The 16,836-nt window shown below is 38.5% G+C and overlaps 1 non-coding gene across 1 annotated transcript; it reads right to left on the bottom strand.

The window, feature by feature from the left end:
• Positions 1-11,163: 11,163 nt before the first annotated feature.
• Positions 11,164-11,270, bottom strand: LOC141639839 (small nucleolar RNA R71). The gene has a single exon (XR_012542702.1). It is a non-coding gene; the product is annotated as a small nucleolar RNA R71 (small nucleolar RNA).
• Between the last annotated feature and the right edge of the window lie 5,566 nt (positions 11,271-16,836).

Here is a 16,836-nt window from a genome sequence, read left to right as displayed (position 1 = left end):
TTTGACCATAATTAACTCATATTTCTAAAATTGTTCATTAATGGACCAAAAATTACAAAAATAAGCTATAAACTTCAATTAAATTCACAAAATTTCAAATAAATTCAAAATTTGAAATTTAAACTCATGAACATTCTGGAAAAAATACCATGACACTCATAATGTTCAAAAACTTAGGTTAAAAATTTTGAAATTTATCCGGAAAAACAATGTTGCGGTTTATCGGTTTTAACTAAATAATCATAAAAACATGAGAAAAATTATATTCATTAACTTTTCAATTTTAGATCTGAAAAAGATAATAAAATGCAACATTGGACGTTTTTCCTTAGTCATAGATTATGTTTTATTAATTTTTCACTAATAATGTCACTATTTATGCTATTTTTCTTCAAAAATCCATAAATCATGCAAAAAGACTTCACTATAGGCTATTATTTTACACACATCTTGTAAAATTGCATGTGACAACATACTAAATTTCTATGACCATATTCCAAATTTATCTCATATTAACCTATTTTTCACTTAAATCCGAATTTAACAATGTAAAATCCATTTTTCGAGCATAAGAAGTCCAAAAATTATGAAACTTTACAGGTTATCTCAAAATAATATATGTGACAACATATCCAAAAATCACTGGAAAAAACGAAGTATAGCTAATTTTAGTCCGAAAATGACATTTTTACTCATAAAATCATATTTTCATGCCATTATTGCATAATATAAACAATAAAAATCCGTAAAATAACCACAATATCCTAAAAACATTTTAGGACAAGAAACTTAACATGCATAAATTTATTTCGTGATATATCATAATAACACAAATTATACAATTTTTATATGTTATTCTTATAACTCGGAAAAACTTTTAACCGATTTGCATGCAAACAACCATGGCTCTTGATACCGTTTGAAGGAAAAGTAGATCTATATACTAACATATTCATATATGTCCCATTTTAATTTGTCATAAAATTAACAAATGATCTTATGCATGCAAACAATTTAACAAAATAAAGAAGAAACATTCATCCTTACATTGGAATTTCGGTTCATATGGGCACAAATGAAATCTCCTTTTCTTTTGTTCTTGAGCTTTCCTTTTGGATGAACAAAGACCCAAGTGTAGGATCTCTCCCAAGGATTTATACCCAAAGCTTACTCTTAATTAAAATTAATATAATGTATACTAGATAATATTAATTTTATAAGAAAAATTGACCCAAAAATTATTTGGTATCTCTCCCAAAACCGGTTGAGATAGAGGAATTATAGAGGAAATTTTCTGTTTCTAAAAACTCTTATTTTTGTGAGATGAATGAATGAATAATCACTAGTCTCTATCTTAGTGAATATTAGGTAAAATAATAAGAAAAACCACAAGGGTTTTCTTCCCAAAAACTGGTTGGAAGAGAGCATGGGAAGGAGCCAATGCATGCCCTAGTTGTTCTTTACAATGAGCAATAGGTATGCAAGGCTAGTTTAGTAGGTAATCATGTTGTTTACCACTAATAAAATAACTTAATATTTGCCTAATCTTCCTCATCTTTTCGGCACATATGGATAACATGGAGTCCATTTTATTTTTGTCAATTGTCAATATGTCACATGTCATATGTTACATAAATTTGTTATGTATTTTTAACATATTAAAAATCAACGTATTAATAAAAATACGTCATATACAAAAATCGACTTAGTAATTCATAATTACTTGTACCAAAATAATTTACCAATTATAAATCACAACAATTTGTATTTATAATAATTCATTCAAATTTAATTGTTTCCTTAAACAATAATTTCATCTGAGTAATGATACAATTCGATTACTCAGACCGTATCTCATTTTAATCAATTTCAATGAGATACGTAAATATTACTTCCAAATTTATCCGTCAATTTTAATTAAATTAATTGACTCGTAACGTTATACGATCAATTAATTGATCAATTAAGAGTGTTGCCCTATAGGTATGACCTAGGGGATCAATTGATCACCACCGTCGCACGACAGTAATGTCAAACTCTAGTCAGCCAATCATTACCGATATATGTTGACCAGTTGACAGTAAAAATAATTCCCAATTGTATTCTTTAAAAATGAGACTTAAACATGTGATCATTATCATCAACAGTTGTGATCGCATTATTGTCGAAGGACACTTATTCCAACACTCCTCCAGTCAGAGGCCCTCTTTTGGGCTGTTAAAGTGTTTCGGAAGATAAACTGGAAATGTCCCGTTGTAAAAACTTTTTAATTTGAATTTTTGTTGGACTTTTTAATTTGTGTTTAGACTTTTAGACTATAGCATAGTTAGTTTTTAGCGAAAAACCGAATATAGAGTTTGAATTATGATTTTGCTATTTGCGGGACGTGTTTTGTTGTGTTTCTATGCAGGTTTGGGGAAGGTTTGATGCATTGGGATGTGTGCCAACGGAAAAAGCCTTGATCGAGTACTTTTTGTATTCGATCGAGCAGAATGCCTAGCGAAAGTCCTCGATCGAGTAAACTGGAGTACTCGATCGAAACGCACAATTTGAGAGTTCCTCGATCGGGTTATCATGTACTCGATTCGAGAGGAAATGAAAATGCAGACTCATTGCACTTGTTTTTAAATTTCAAAAAATCACAAAAAAATAGAAAATTTTGAAAATTCAAAAATATCACATTTATTTTCGCATATAGGTCAAGTCGGAACGGTAGATTTTTGTGAAGATATTGCACTGTAACTTGTCATTTCACTTATGCCTTGCATCAGATTGACATTTTATTAGCTTTGTCATGCGCATAGTCTACGAGTTAATGTTAAAAATACAGCTGATCATATAGACTTGACCTAAAAATTTGCAAACTACTTCAAATTTCTGAGTTATTAGAGTCGTATAACTGGTGTCATTCGTGACTAGTTCATGTAGGAATTGAAAGTAGTATACTCCTTGCATAACATGTTCATCAGTTTGCACTTTTATGACATTTGGCGATCACGCCAAATTTGTTTCTGTCAAGGACAATGTCGATTATTGCCATCTTATCCGCCCATGTCACTTGTAAGGGGTGTTTATCGGGAAAATATTGGTGGATTGCTCTAAATTCTTGCCAAACCCGAAGAATGAAATTCATGACGGGAGTCTTCCTCTAGAATGTACGCCTATCGTTAATAAAGTTAATAAAAGACAATTCGATTCACTAATTTTCATCACTTGCATAGATCCTCAGAGGACTACCTTGGGATGGAGTTAAACCATCAAAGGGATCAAGGACCAGAGCTGAGCATCTAAGTTTGCAGCTGAACAAGGGAAAGCTCAAGACCAGATTAGAAAATTATACGTCGGGATCTATTTCCTAATCTTAGTTGAGTCGAGTCAAAGACTTTCCTTTGTTGAATTCGAGTCGTTTGTTCCACGAGGACCTAGGGTGTGTCCTAAGAAAAAAAAAGTAGAAGAAAAGAAAAGAAGAGGAAAGAAAAAGAAATTTCGAAATGTTGATCGAAGTTCGAAGGTCAAGCCAAAATGGTCAAGTAGTGCCATCAACAGTCATCCATACCCCTAAGTCCTTCCCGAGGCATTTACCAGGGAATAGTTAGGGGTTCTAAGAATCAGTCAGCTTGTGTTGGTACACCCAAGCCTTTAGGATCCAGTCATGGAAATTTGAACCCAGATCGTTTTCCAACCCATTTGCACTCGGGTTTCATAAAAACAGAGACGCCATTTCCAACCACAATAGCATCCATAGTCTTTGGCCTTAGCACCACAAAACAAACCTTCATAATGATGGTTAACAATTCAAACTTGTTATTACCAAGCTCCACATCCCAAAGAATCCAAGCCTTTTACACCTAACCCCGGACACGGGATTTGACTGTACCTTACAGGCTAAAACGAGATACGACCTGATATATTAGGTGAAACCTTAAAGTGTGTACACACAATTAAAATGCCAAGTTTATGCACCTTGATCGAACTACGTCAGATTTGACTTCGCTCGACGCGAATACGTAGGCAGTCCTTCAGAGTAAGGGATTCAATCCACCCGTCATCCATGTTGTCATCTTGTTTGTTTCTTACGGGTCTTAACCAAGTCTAAATGAAGCCACCTTTGTTGAGTTAGTCTTAGTACTCGATTTAGGCTAGGATGAAGATTCAGGTCCAGATGAATAGTTATCAAGTCTCAAAATGGGCTCTATATAACGGTGTTGGCAAAGATTCTAAATTGATAATTGGCCCACGTTTGGACAAGGACTTTGATTAGAGAGATTATGATACCTTCTACCTATGTCTAGTTCAAACCACGTGTCAGTGTTTCTTAAAGATCCTGCACAATCATGAGTCCGTCCGTCCGTCCGTCGGTAGGGCTTTATCCTAGATCGAGTAAATCATGGTCAGCATTCAAATGTCACTTGCTCGAGTCACATATCACAGAGTCGCATCCATTCGAGTCACATTCAAGCGACATGCATGACACGTTAGGGTCGCATTGAAAATGCAAGGGCACGATATGCACACCAGTCATCATTCAGATGTCCAGTTCAAATTTCATTTTTGACAAAAGTTCAAAAGTGTGTGGAGTTCAAATTTTTGACAAAACTCCAAAATTGGTCCATTTTCTATTTGATAAATTCGGATTGATGGTCCATTTTCTATTTGATAAATTCGGATCGAATATCCATTTCTACTTGGAAAATCCGGATCGAAGATCCATTTCTATTTGAAAAATCCTGATCGAAGATCCATTTCTATTTGACAGTTGAGATCGAAAATCCACTTCTACTTTAAAAACTGGGATCGATGGTCTTATCCACTTGAAAAACTTTGATCGAAGATCCATTTCAATATGAAAGTCAAGATCGAAGAATCCAATCTATTTGAAAAGTTAGATTTGAAGATCCATTTGAAAATTCGAATCGGAAGTCCATTTCTGTTTGAATGTTCCGGATCACTGATGCATTTAAGATTTTAAGGTCGACGATCCATGTGAAAGTCCCGGATCGACGATCCATTTAATATTTTGGAATCGACGATCCATCTTGAAAATCTAGATCGATGGTCCGCTCTATTATTTGAAAATACGGATCGACGATCCAATCTATTTAAAAAATCTGGATCGAAGGTCCGTTCTATTTTAAAAATCAGGATCGACGATCAATTCGGCCGTTTTCTCTTCTTTTTTTCGTTTTTTTGGTATTTATTTATTTATTTTTTCGGCCGGTTTTAGATACTAGCTTATGTCCCCTTTATGCAGATTTGGGTAATGGAAAGGTTGGGGTTGATCGAGCCCCCAGTTGACGTGACATGATATCGCTCCCGATCAATTGCGATGAGAACGAAGTTATACATGGTGGACTTCACTCGAGTACACAATTATTGGGAAAATAAATTGAAGAGTGAAGGTGGGACCTTGATTAGGTGGATCATGCCATGGTGGCATCTTAGATCGGTGTCTGGAGTATCGTCTTTGGATCCGACACGGTCAATTCGCATTCCCGGCTTGGAATTCATGGTGTATACTTTTCCGGAGAGATTGATGAGGCAAGTGGGCCTGGCCTAAGACAGAAAATCCCGAAGCTAGACACCGTCCCTCAAACGGCCTTAGCACACACTTCAGAGTCTTGTCGAGAGTGGGCAATTCGCTAGGCCCAAAGGAATATGTGATTCATACCCGTTCTGATTGGCTCGTTATGGGTATCTGACTCATATCTGCAGTGGAGGAAAGCTAGCACTCCCGAGGAGCATGAAAAGCTAAGGAAGCATGAGCCCATAGACTATAAGATCCGCGAAGTGGCGAAGGAGAACCAAAAGTTATTAAATGAGGAGGAAGAAGAGGCCGGATATCGGGTCGTCCGTCCGTTGAAGAAGCCAAAGAATGCTCCGGCCGAGAAGATGGTGGTGGATCGAAATGGGAAAGCTAGACCACGAGAACGACCGTTTGTGATTAGGTAATAGATAACGCAAGAGTGTCCCGCTCGTGGTTGAGATAAGAAATGTTACAAAGGCAAGGGAAAATGGAAGAGTAGCCTTAGTCATTTTTAATAGTATTATTTATTATTTTAGTTGTAATAAATGGTGGGGTTTTTAGAATCGTAGCCTAGGATTTTAATTTATATCTATTTGGCGTATTACTATTATTTAAGGAGTAATGAATAAATGATTTATTAGTTAAGAAACTTTTATAAATTTTCTTTATTTATTCTTGCCGAATTTCGAATAAAACATGCAAATGTCCTTCTATTTACATCTTGAAATGACGGATTGTATCCTGTAAAGGATTCCCTATGTATTCATTAGGAAAAATGAAATCAAATCCTGTACGTAGTTTGAAAAAATGTAAAAGAATAAATATTCGAAGAAAGAGCTTGTAATGAACTTAGAAAAGAAATAAGCGTGTGCTTTACTTACTCCTAAGGAAATACAATTCAATTTATTTGATGATATGAGGATGTCAAAATGTCAAAACGCAAGAGCTCAAATAAATGGTCTCCAATTTTTCACCTAGTTCATCATATAAATGCAAATAACTCCAATGGTGACTACCACACCATTGCCTATCTCAAAAGTAAACACATTTTAGCCTTAAGGCCAAGATTACATACCAAGAAATAAAATGTTCAAGTCTCATTCGAGAAAAATGTTAAGCTAGTCCGACTCAAAACAATCAAATCTAATCGGAGTACTTCCTCCTCTAACCAAGTTTCTTTGCCCCTCGGATCAAGGCTCTTTCTTTGTTTAACGACGATTCCTCTCTTCGAGTGCCACGATCCTCGCTCCTTGTCTCTCTCGAGGTGTCCGTTGCCACATCTTGAACCACTACATTAGCATAGCCGTCTTCATGATCCATAGGTGCTGTCGTCCCCCTCCGCTCCCATTTCCTTGGTAAACACCACCTCCACCTCCTTGGTAAGCGTAGCCAAAGAAACTCCCGGTGGCATAGTGAGGTCCTGCCCAAGGACCAAGCAAGTGTCCGTCATTATGAGGGATTCTAGTACCCCAATCCGATGGTTGGATACCATAAGCTTTGAAGACTTTCGAAGTATTCCAATCCCCGGACCAAAAGCTAGGATGTGGGGTGGGTCTTACACCTTGATTGTAGGCAAATTCATGCATGTACCTTAGGACTAGAGAGTGGTTCACCCGATCGATAAGGTCCGCTATAGGGTATTGGTGGTCATAGGCCGGTTAGGGTTGAGTATCTTCCCCGCTATGCGATGGCATGTGCATAGAATGCTTAGGAGGACCACAGAGTGGTGATGGCATGGGCATGTAATAAGATGACGGGGCATATGTAGAATGCTTAGAGCGATCGTTGGGCGGTGAAGGCATGGGCATCAGTGAAAGTGATGGGTCATGCATCGAGTGATAAAGGAGTCTATGAGGTAGTGTCAGTGTACGAGCCCGTTCTACTTCCTCATCACTAAGGGCGTAGGTAAGCTCATCCGGAATGAGATAGGTTTGGGCCAGAGGATGAGGTGGCATCATCTCGAGTAGGTGAGAGGTTTAAGGCAATCTCTCGGGCGCATATTGTTTCATCTAGAAGCTCTTATTCACCTTCCACAAGTAACCATCCTTGTATTTGCTATCCACAAGCCAAAACATGTTCTTCATATAAGCGATGTCAAAGTACGGCACCTCCGCACTCATAGGTCTATCTATCTCTCCCGATTCCTAACCCAAAAGGTTCTTTGTTAATCTAGTCACTAGGACACCAGAATCAAAAGAGTACTTGTCAGATTTGGTCATCCTCTCAAATGCTAGGCTCACCATAATCACAGGGCTAAACTAGAAACGTCTTTCAAAACATGGGTTGAGGTAGGAGCTCAAAAGTAACACTTCCGTGGAATTGAGTTTGCTATGATCTTTAGGATAACTTTCAAAATGGGGTGTTCCACATCATTTATTTTCATTGCACTCACATCGGTATGTTGGTTACCCGTATAAAGATCAATGTACCTTGTGGCTTTCATATCCCTTCCTACCTTGTCATAGGTAAAGTTAGTCATTTTTCCTACACCTAAATGTTCACGAAGACGGCACTAGATAGGTTGAAGAAGGTGATCTTGAGTCGGATGCTCACGGAACGGTCTTTTTTGTTGTAGGCAAATGAACTTAAGAATTCTAAGGGTGAGGTTGTGGTATCTTATCTCCTCCAAATTTTACGTCCCCTCCATGCCAAGAACGATAAAAATGTCACATACTTGCACCTCTATTCCCAAGGCTTCCAAGGCACTCTCCGACACACACCTAGTAGCACTCACACGCCTTTGGGCATAAGCTAGGAAGGTATTTTTGTGAGGTTCACTCTCAAACACTATTCAAGAATAACCCGGAAGGGTAATGGCGGGTGGTGCTTCCGGTTCGGTTTAGGGTTGACGGTTTTTCCTTCCACGGGTGCTTCTCGTGTTCCTTGACATGCTTCAAGATGAAACCACGCAACATGATATAGAATAGGAGAGGTAAGAGTTGAAACCATCTTTTGATGCAAATGAAAATTTTCCTCAACTTTTAATTGATAAGTGGCAACTTAGAAGAACTTTTAGCATAGTTTCCATGGTACTTCAACGAAACCAATTTTTTTTTCTCATGTTACAAATTTTACGGAAATTGGAATTCTTGTAAAATTATGCAATAATTAAAATCTAACTAGGGACAATGAAAGGCAAAATGATCAATCTTTTGACACAACTAAACCAATTATGGAGCATAGAAACCGAAAATTCCACACACTTAGCCTATACTTCGAAATTTTGGGTGAAAATTTGGAAACAATTTACCCATTTAGGACAACATGTTATTCTACTAATCAAAGGTTAAAGTTTTGTAACACAATTGGTCCAAGATTCAAGCTTAAAGATCAAATTTCACATGACTAATACATGAACTGTCGAGAACTTGGTCAAAAGTTTAAGACATAAGTTTTTTACTTAAACCATGTTGTAGCAGTACTCATGAAATTATAGCCTTATAATGCCATTAAACAATGTTTAAGATGTAATAATCAAACTTTGGTCAAACACATAGTTGTAGATACCTCGTTTCTAAACCTTCCGCCAACCAACCCCAGTGACGATTGGGCCACATGTTTATCACGCGGAGTGATTTATTACATTTCGTATATTCGTCGACAAGTGATAGCTCAAACAGTCGAGTCAACCTCATGGTCATCATCTACGCGCCGATACGTTTGTTTTGACAGTATTTAGAGTACATTTGGTGTCCGGGTCAAAACCTGATGAGTCATAATTATATACATATTTATGCCTCCTCTTAATTACTTTTGATACGGTTTTCGTGTAAATTTATATTAAGTACATGCCTTTTATGTTAGAATGTTGTTACTTCTGCTATTTGATGTTTAATGCAGGAATAATGCATTTGAGGAGCAAAGGAATGAAATGGGCATCGCGGAGTGGGCATGAAGGAATACACGAAGCATGGCACGGGAATCTATAAGAATAAAGGAAGAGAAGATAAGAAGACAACACGAAGAAAAGAGCTGAAACAGAGTGGATACTCGATCAAGCCCACATAGACTCAATCGAGGAAGTAGTGTACTCGATCGAGTGCACATAAGCTCGATCGAGTACATATCGAGCTGGCAACTTTTTCGCAATTTCCTTAGGTCGGTTATATTTTACTATAAATACCCAATTCGTACCCTATGTTAATTTACGCATTAATTTACCTAGCTACGCTTTATTTTTACCTAGCTACGCTTTATTTTTACCTAGTTACGGTACTCTACATTAAATCTCTCTTAAAAACTATTAGTTTAGTTTTATTAAGATTGCTTTCAGATCTACAACTCGTTCTACCTCAATTTGTTGCGGTATTATTAATCTTTCTTTAATATTTATTCTATTGTTGTTGTTATTTCCGTTAGTATGCGTAGCTAATTTCATATTCTAGGGTGAAAAGGGATCTAGGATGTTAGAAAAGGGTTAATTAAGGAATTAATTGTTAAATTACTTTTGATTGTTGTTCATTGTTGTCTTACCTCTAGTTAATTAATTACTAATCATAATTGATTAATTAATCTTGCAAACTAGGATTTTCACCGACATGGTTAAGACTAGTATAGGCCACGATAATTGAATTAAACTGACTTAATAATAGCGATCGCATGTTAAGCTTAGATCTAAAAAGACCGATCATATGACTTTCAACAAAATAAATTGCTCAATCAATGAATTAAATCTCACCCTTGGATGACTACCTAGAGAACCCGATCCCTAGACTCTTTTAATATATTTGAATGTGTCTTTATTTACATCGAAATTAATTTAGAAATAAAAAAAAACAAAACCCCATAAAACTGTTACATTTAAGACAAACTTAAATATAAACAAACTAGATTAATTAACTCGTCTCCCTGTGGATTCGACCCTTTCTTACTGCTAGCTACTAGTTAGTTGAGAATATGATTTATTTTAATAGGCCAACGACTGAAAATAACCTTATTAAATTTGGCGCCGTTGCCGGGGAGGCAACAATTTTTCAGTTTGTTTTTGTTTATCTTTGTCTTTTGTCTCAGGGAGCACCAGTTCCTTGAGACAGTTTGATATTTTCTTGTTGTGTTCGTGTATGCCCGGGACTGACAGGTCGGAGATTCTACCTTTTGATTCCGAGCTAGAGAAGACTTTTCGCTATAGACGAAAATTTCAAAGAGAAGTAAGTCAGGTGGAAGACTTGAGTACACTTGACTACGAGCGATTTACTTTTGTAGAAGATTCATTTTTTGAAGAGGACACACTTGTTTCTACACCCATTACTCCTACAACATTGAAGATGCCGACCTTGGCAAGTCATTCCGAACCCACCGTTGATTCTATTCCTAAAGGCTTTAAGCTCCCTACCACTGATAAAGGGACTTTTGTGATCAAACCGTCTTATACAAGCCTGGTAGAGAGAAATCTATTTAGAGGAAAAGCTGGAGAGGACCCCGCCAAGAACATGGAGAAATTTGTCACATATTGTTGTTCTATTCCTTTGACTGCAGGGGTGACTTAAGATCAAGTCAAACAGACTCTTTTTCCTTTCTCTCTGAGAGATGATACAACAAAATGGCTAGGTGACTTGGATATGGAGACTGAATCATTCACTAACTGGACTTCACTAGCTCTTGCATTGTACAAGAGATATTTTCCACCGAAGAAGACTAATGCTCTTAGAAGTCAGATCACGAGTTTTAAACAAGGTCATACCGAAGATTTTAATGAGGCCTGGGTCCGTTTCAAGAGGCTAGTTTGATCTGTCCCTCTTCATGGCTTCCATATTTGGTTCCTTTGCAACCAGTTTTACAACGGGTTGTATGATGATTATAGAGCTTTGCTTGATTCCGCTTCCAATAGGAGATTCCAGGATAATACTAATGACATGCATGAAAATTGATTGATCAGATAGCTACTCACACTGCTGAGTATGGTAACCTAGAGGTAGTAAGAGAGGAAGTGGTTCAGACAATGTTATTGCGGCACAGCTAGAGGGCTTAACTGCTCAAATAGCTGAATTGAAGACTACCCAGTCTTTGGGTAATAAGCAAGAAACGGTTCATATGGTTCAACAAGAAGTGTCTTATGAGAGATGTCGAATTTATGGCCACACTGCGGCGAAGTGTATGAGTACCATTGAACAAGTTCATGCTTTCCAGTCTTTCAAGCAAGGTACTCCCTATTCTAACTACTTCCCTGAAAGGAGTCAAAATGTTTTTGCTCAAGCCCACCGCAGAATGCTTATATCATTCCTCCAAATCGTGGTAATCAGCCATAAGCGAATTTTGTTCGGCAAAATCAAGGAGGTTTTCAACATATGCTACTTGCTCCTCAAGCTCCAAGTAATGAGATGGCAAAGTTGAAAGCTCTCTGGTGCGGGAATGCATGGGCCCGGGGGGGATTCAACCCCCTCGTCATCAAAAAAAAAAAAGTTAAAAGCTCTCTTGCAATAAACTTTGTTAATGTAACAAAAGAAAACGGCTCATATTTCCGAACTAATAGCTCACAACAAGATGTTGGATACCCAAGTTGCTCAAATGGCGGCTCAAAATTCTTCAAAATAGTCCGGCAATCTTCATCCTCAAGGTAAGAAACCACATGAGCCAGTTAATGCTATTTATTTGAGGAGCGGTACTACTTATCAAAGTCTGGATGTGCCCATTGTTGAAGATGAGGTTCCTTACATGAATCCTAAGGGATTGGGTAATCTTGAGCTAAGTGTTGACGAGAAATAATTAAGCAAGGATCAAACACGGGATAAGAAAAAAAAGCGTAAAAATGATGAACACCTTGGTTCATCGATCAAGTAAGCACGGACTCGATTGAGTACCACCTGTGCTCGATCGAGTACAACGCAGGCTCGATCGAGGACACCCCCCATAGTTGAATTTTTCGCGTGTTTCAGCTACGGCATTGGAAGAAAATAGGATCCTCGATCGAGTGACCACTGGGCTCGATCGAGTACACCCTATAACTGGCGATAATGTTTCCAAAGCTACATCTAAAGCAAAAGAAGTCGAGCAAATTAAAATTCAACTACCTTTTCAACGATTGCAGAAGTCTAAGCTTGAACAACAGTTCGGGAGGTTCATGGAGGTAGTGAAAAATCTTCAAGTAAGTGTACCATTTAGTGAATTGGTCACTCAAGTGCTGGCATATGCTAAGTTTTTGAAAGAAATCTTGTCCAAGAAGCGGTTTTTTGATGAAGTTGAGATGGTAGCATTCACTCAGGAGTGCGCGACAGTATTACAAGCTTTAGATACCCAGTATTTGCTGAGACTCCAACAAACACCCGATGATTATCGGACTATAACATGCTTTGGAATCGCGGCGTTTGATCGACAATTTGTGTACAACTTTACGTCTGAAAACTTATAACGATTTCGAAAATAAAATATTTCAAAATATTTCAAAAATACCTGGAGTTTTTAATGCACGACGACGGGGTCGCAATGACACTAACTAGAATCAAAACCGACACCGGACCAAAAACCGACTCAAAAACTCAAATCCCGACTCCAACAACGACTCAAACCGAGTCAACCACAAAAAAACAAACATTCAAAGCCTTCTATGCTAAGATTTCCCGGATTTATGAATGGTCAAGTACCAAACATATGACTACAAATCCTAGGATAGAACAAATCATGATTGCTCTTGTGTGAAAGCGACAAGACACCTCGAAGACCCGCGACGTGGCTCGCGCCTCTTTGAGCAGCCCAGATGTCCACGTCGCTGAAAACTCACACAACCACTCATTTTCCTATAAATACCCCTCAAATGCCCACATTTAAGAAGTTACGCGAGTGTCCGCCCCCTCTTTTCTCCCTTAAAATTCTCGACTCGACTTCTTAAGTCACAATCCGACGCGTATTTACGACCTACCGATCGTAAATACAAGCCTTACACATTGTTTGGTACCGTCAACGTGCATTAAATCACTTGACCGACCACTTCGACCACTACACCGTCACTAATCTTAAAACACTCTCTTTTAACTTACCAAAACGGTTTTAAACCGAGTTTTTTTCCGACCAAAGGAGTTGTTACACTTACGTCGGTCACTCGCCATAACCAAGCATGTAAGTATGAGGGTGTAAAAATCCTTCTTTTATCATGTTTTTATTTGTTTCATGACTATAACATGCTAAAACATGCATAACATGAACCAAAACATGGAATAAACGAGCCAAAACTGATTTTTGGCCTGAGACAGAAGCCCCTTGGTTCGCCGGCTTGCCTGCGCCTCAATGGGGTGTCTAGGTCAGAACTCAACCGTCTTTGTTCTCGTCATTTCCCTTTAATTCATTTTCATATTTATAATCGGTTTTTATTATTTCAAATATTTTCGAACCCTTTTATTTTATTTCATTTGTTTTAACCATAAAACATTTTTCACCCTTGGTTCCTCATACCATGACGGTTAAATCCGTGTTTCGGTGATAATATTTGGTTAACGACATTTAAAAGGTATTTTAAGGCCTTTTATTTCATTTTTGGGAGGTATTTTAAAGCCTTTCATCATTTCTTTACATTTTCTAAACAAGCATATTAGTCACCAACACAAAGTCATCCTTGGTTCTAGATACCATGCCGGATTTTAACCCGGGTACGATGATGAGTATCCACTAATTACAGTCAAATGAACTTAAAACAATTAGTTCATAATCATTTTCAAAACTATTCATGTCAAGTTTATCAAAGTCGAACCCCACACCGAATATTATCAAAATAATGATGATTATTCGAGTCTTGTTCCTCAAATCAACAAATCGGGTCAAATACCCACTTTTCAATACGTTTTATAAACGTTTTTCAAAAGTCCAGAATACGGCATTTCACCGTAGGTTGACCCGCGCCTAAAACAGGCCTTTCAATTCGCATTTTCAAAACAAGGGGAGACCCCCTTGCATCGCCAACAGGCTCGCACCTCATATGGCTGCCTGGCGCAGGGTCTGTTCCCCTTCCAGCATTAGTCCAGGACGATCCCGACTCCGGTTAGCCTGGATATAGGATGGATCAAATGACTATTTGCTCATTCAAAATCATGTTTGCAAAATGCTTTACTAAGACAAATGGATCACGTTATGCACCATAAACCTAATACGGTAAATGGATGTTTAATTTCCGTCTTGCATGAAAATCAACCATAAATCCAACTCGACATCTTATACGTGATACTTGGATTAAATCAACCGACTTAGAAAGCTCTCACATGTTAGGTTTAAATTATTGGATGCGCATTAATGCATTTAAACCGTTTTATCAACTTTTGCATTCAACCCACCAAGATCGATCAGTAGAGGGCTTCCCAATATGTACCTTCACCTCTTACTCAGAAACTTTTGATAGTGGACGACCTTATCCAGGGCGTACGAGAGTCATTCTAGAGATAGGATGCTAAAGAGGAACGATTTCCTTATCTTTAGTACCTATGTCAAACGCTGCTTTGTGCTTCGATTTGACCGAGGTATAAAGTGGATTTCAAACGGGTTCCAAGCATCCCACAAATGCTTGGTGACGACTCCGAACATTTTAATCGTTTCGAAACCCTTACCGAGACGAAACCGACCGATCTAAAACGATCCGGTCGAAAGCATTTTTACGCCGCCGAGCGTGGCTTTCAAAAGACCGCTGCACGCCCGCAGATCGAACCGGGCCTGCAGGTGGGCCATGTCCACAGATTGGCGACTCTGCTGGGGAAAACTAGGACACTTACGTCTTTGTGATCCCTAGATGGTGAGACTCGAACGAGGTCTTGGTTGGAATGCATTAATTGATATTACGGTCACAGTCGGGTTCCTTGTCCGAGCCCACAACCTAACCCTTTATCGACCAATTGGCTCGTCTCTTCGGCGTGAGTTTTCTCATCCCCGCGTTTTGAATCCCGATTGAGTCAAGCATACCATTGAGGTTACACATTTTTGTTTCGTCAAAGATATTTCATCACTTTGAGCACGAGGCTAGGGCACCCTCCTTACAAATTTTGTTTGGATTGGTATCTCTCTCGCAAATCGGGGTTTGATTGCCTGGTGTGTAACCCACCCTTTTAAGCCAAAACCCGTGTCATCATAATGCATAATATAATGAACTGTGAGTGCTTATGTGCTACTTGATCATAAGTCCTTCCGTGTCATTTTCAAACTTTCAAAAACACCTTTTGCGCCGTTATAATGGCCGTTTCAAACCTCGGTCTTTCGCCGACCGTTGCACGCCTTTCTAGGCCGTCGTAATGACAATTTTCAAACCCGCTTTTTATAACCATTTCAACAAGCTTTTATAGGCCGTCGTAATGATGATTTTCAAACCCGGTTTTTTATAACCATTTCAACACGCCTTTCTAGGCCGTCGTAATGACGATTTTCAAACCCGGTTTTTATAACCATTTCAACACGCCTTTCTAGGCCGTCGTAATGATGATTTTAAAACTCGATTTTCTACAACCATTTCAAACCACCTTTTTACGCCGTTATGATCACCGCGTCTAGACACGGATTTTAACCCGTCTCGCGCCGACAATGGCTCTTTCAAAACCCGAGAAAAGCACACACCCTTTTCTCGAGACACTTTCGAGATCCCGAGGACCAATCACCGTCCCTGAGACCTTTACAAACATTTCAAACCTGATTTTCAAAACATACAATTTTGAATTTCAAAACCATCTTGGGAAATAATACACTGTTTTCCGAGCCGATTCAAACTCAAAACCGTCTTTTGCAAATAAACTTAAGATAACCCTTTCAACTGACCGACTTACGGAGATCTCTATATTCGGAAGCCATCCACAAAGTGACAAATGAATCTTTTTGAAAACTTCTATTTTCGAAAACTTCAGTCCACCATTCCAATTCCGCCTCGTGTCTATCGAGCGAAGCAAACGTACTTATGGGTCATTACTTATGAGTCGTCTCACCACGAGACTTGTCCAATGGCTTCGCATCGTTACGCTGGACACGTGTTAAAAGTTCGGTCAACACCGTCATGTCATAAATCGAGTCAGCACCGAGGGACCACACACGATCACCCTCGTCTTTTTGAGTCTGATCTTTGTCTCGTCCTTGTGTTGTCTACGTTTAGTCTTTGAACCGTGTCGGATTGAGTTGTAGTGTGAGCCGTTTTTCTGCCTCAGAGCCATGACCCTGTCTTCAACTTCGTCTGTGAACAACAACAACAATGATAACAACAGAGATGTCACGACTGATCAGCTAGCCAGCCTGCTCACCGCTCTTAAGGTCACCCTGGATCGCGTCGAGACCCGTATCGACGCCCTGGAAAACAAAGAAACTGGAGAACATAATACTCCACCTCTGACTGAAACTGAGAAGAGGCTAAAGCTCTTGGAAGA

The sequence above is a fragment of the Silene latifolia genome, unplaced genomic scaffold (genome assembly GCF_048544455.1).
Source record: "Silene latifolia isolate original U9 population unplaced genomic scaffold, ASM4854445v1 scaffold_57, whole genome shotgun sequence".
In the NCBI taxonomy this organism is placed as follows: domain Eukaryota; kingdom Viridiplantae; phylum Streptophyta; class Magnoliopsida; order Caryophyllales; family Caryophyllaceae; genus Silene; species Silene latifolia.
The sequence above is the reverse complement of the archived record's forward strand: the minus strand, read 5'-3'. Positions and strand labels throughout refer to the sequence as shown.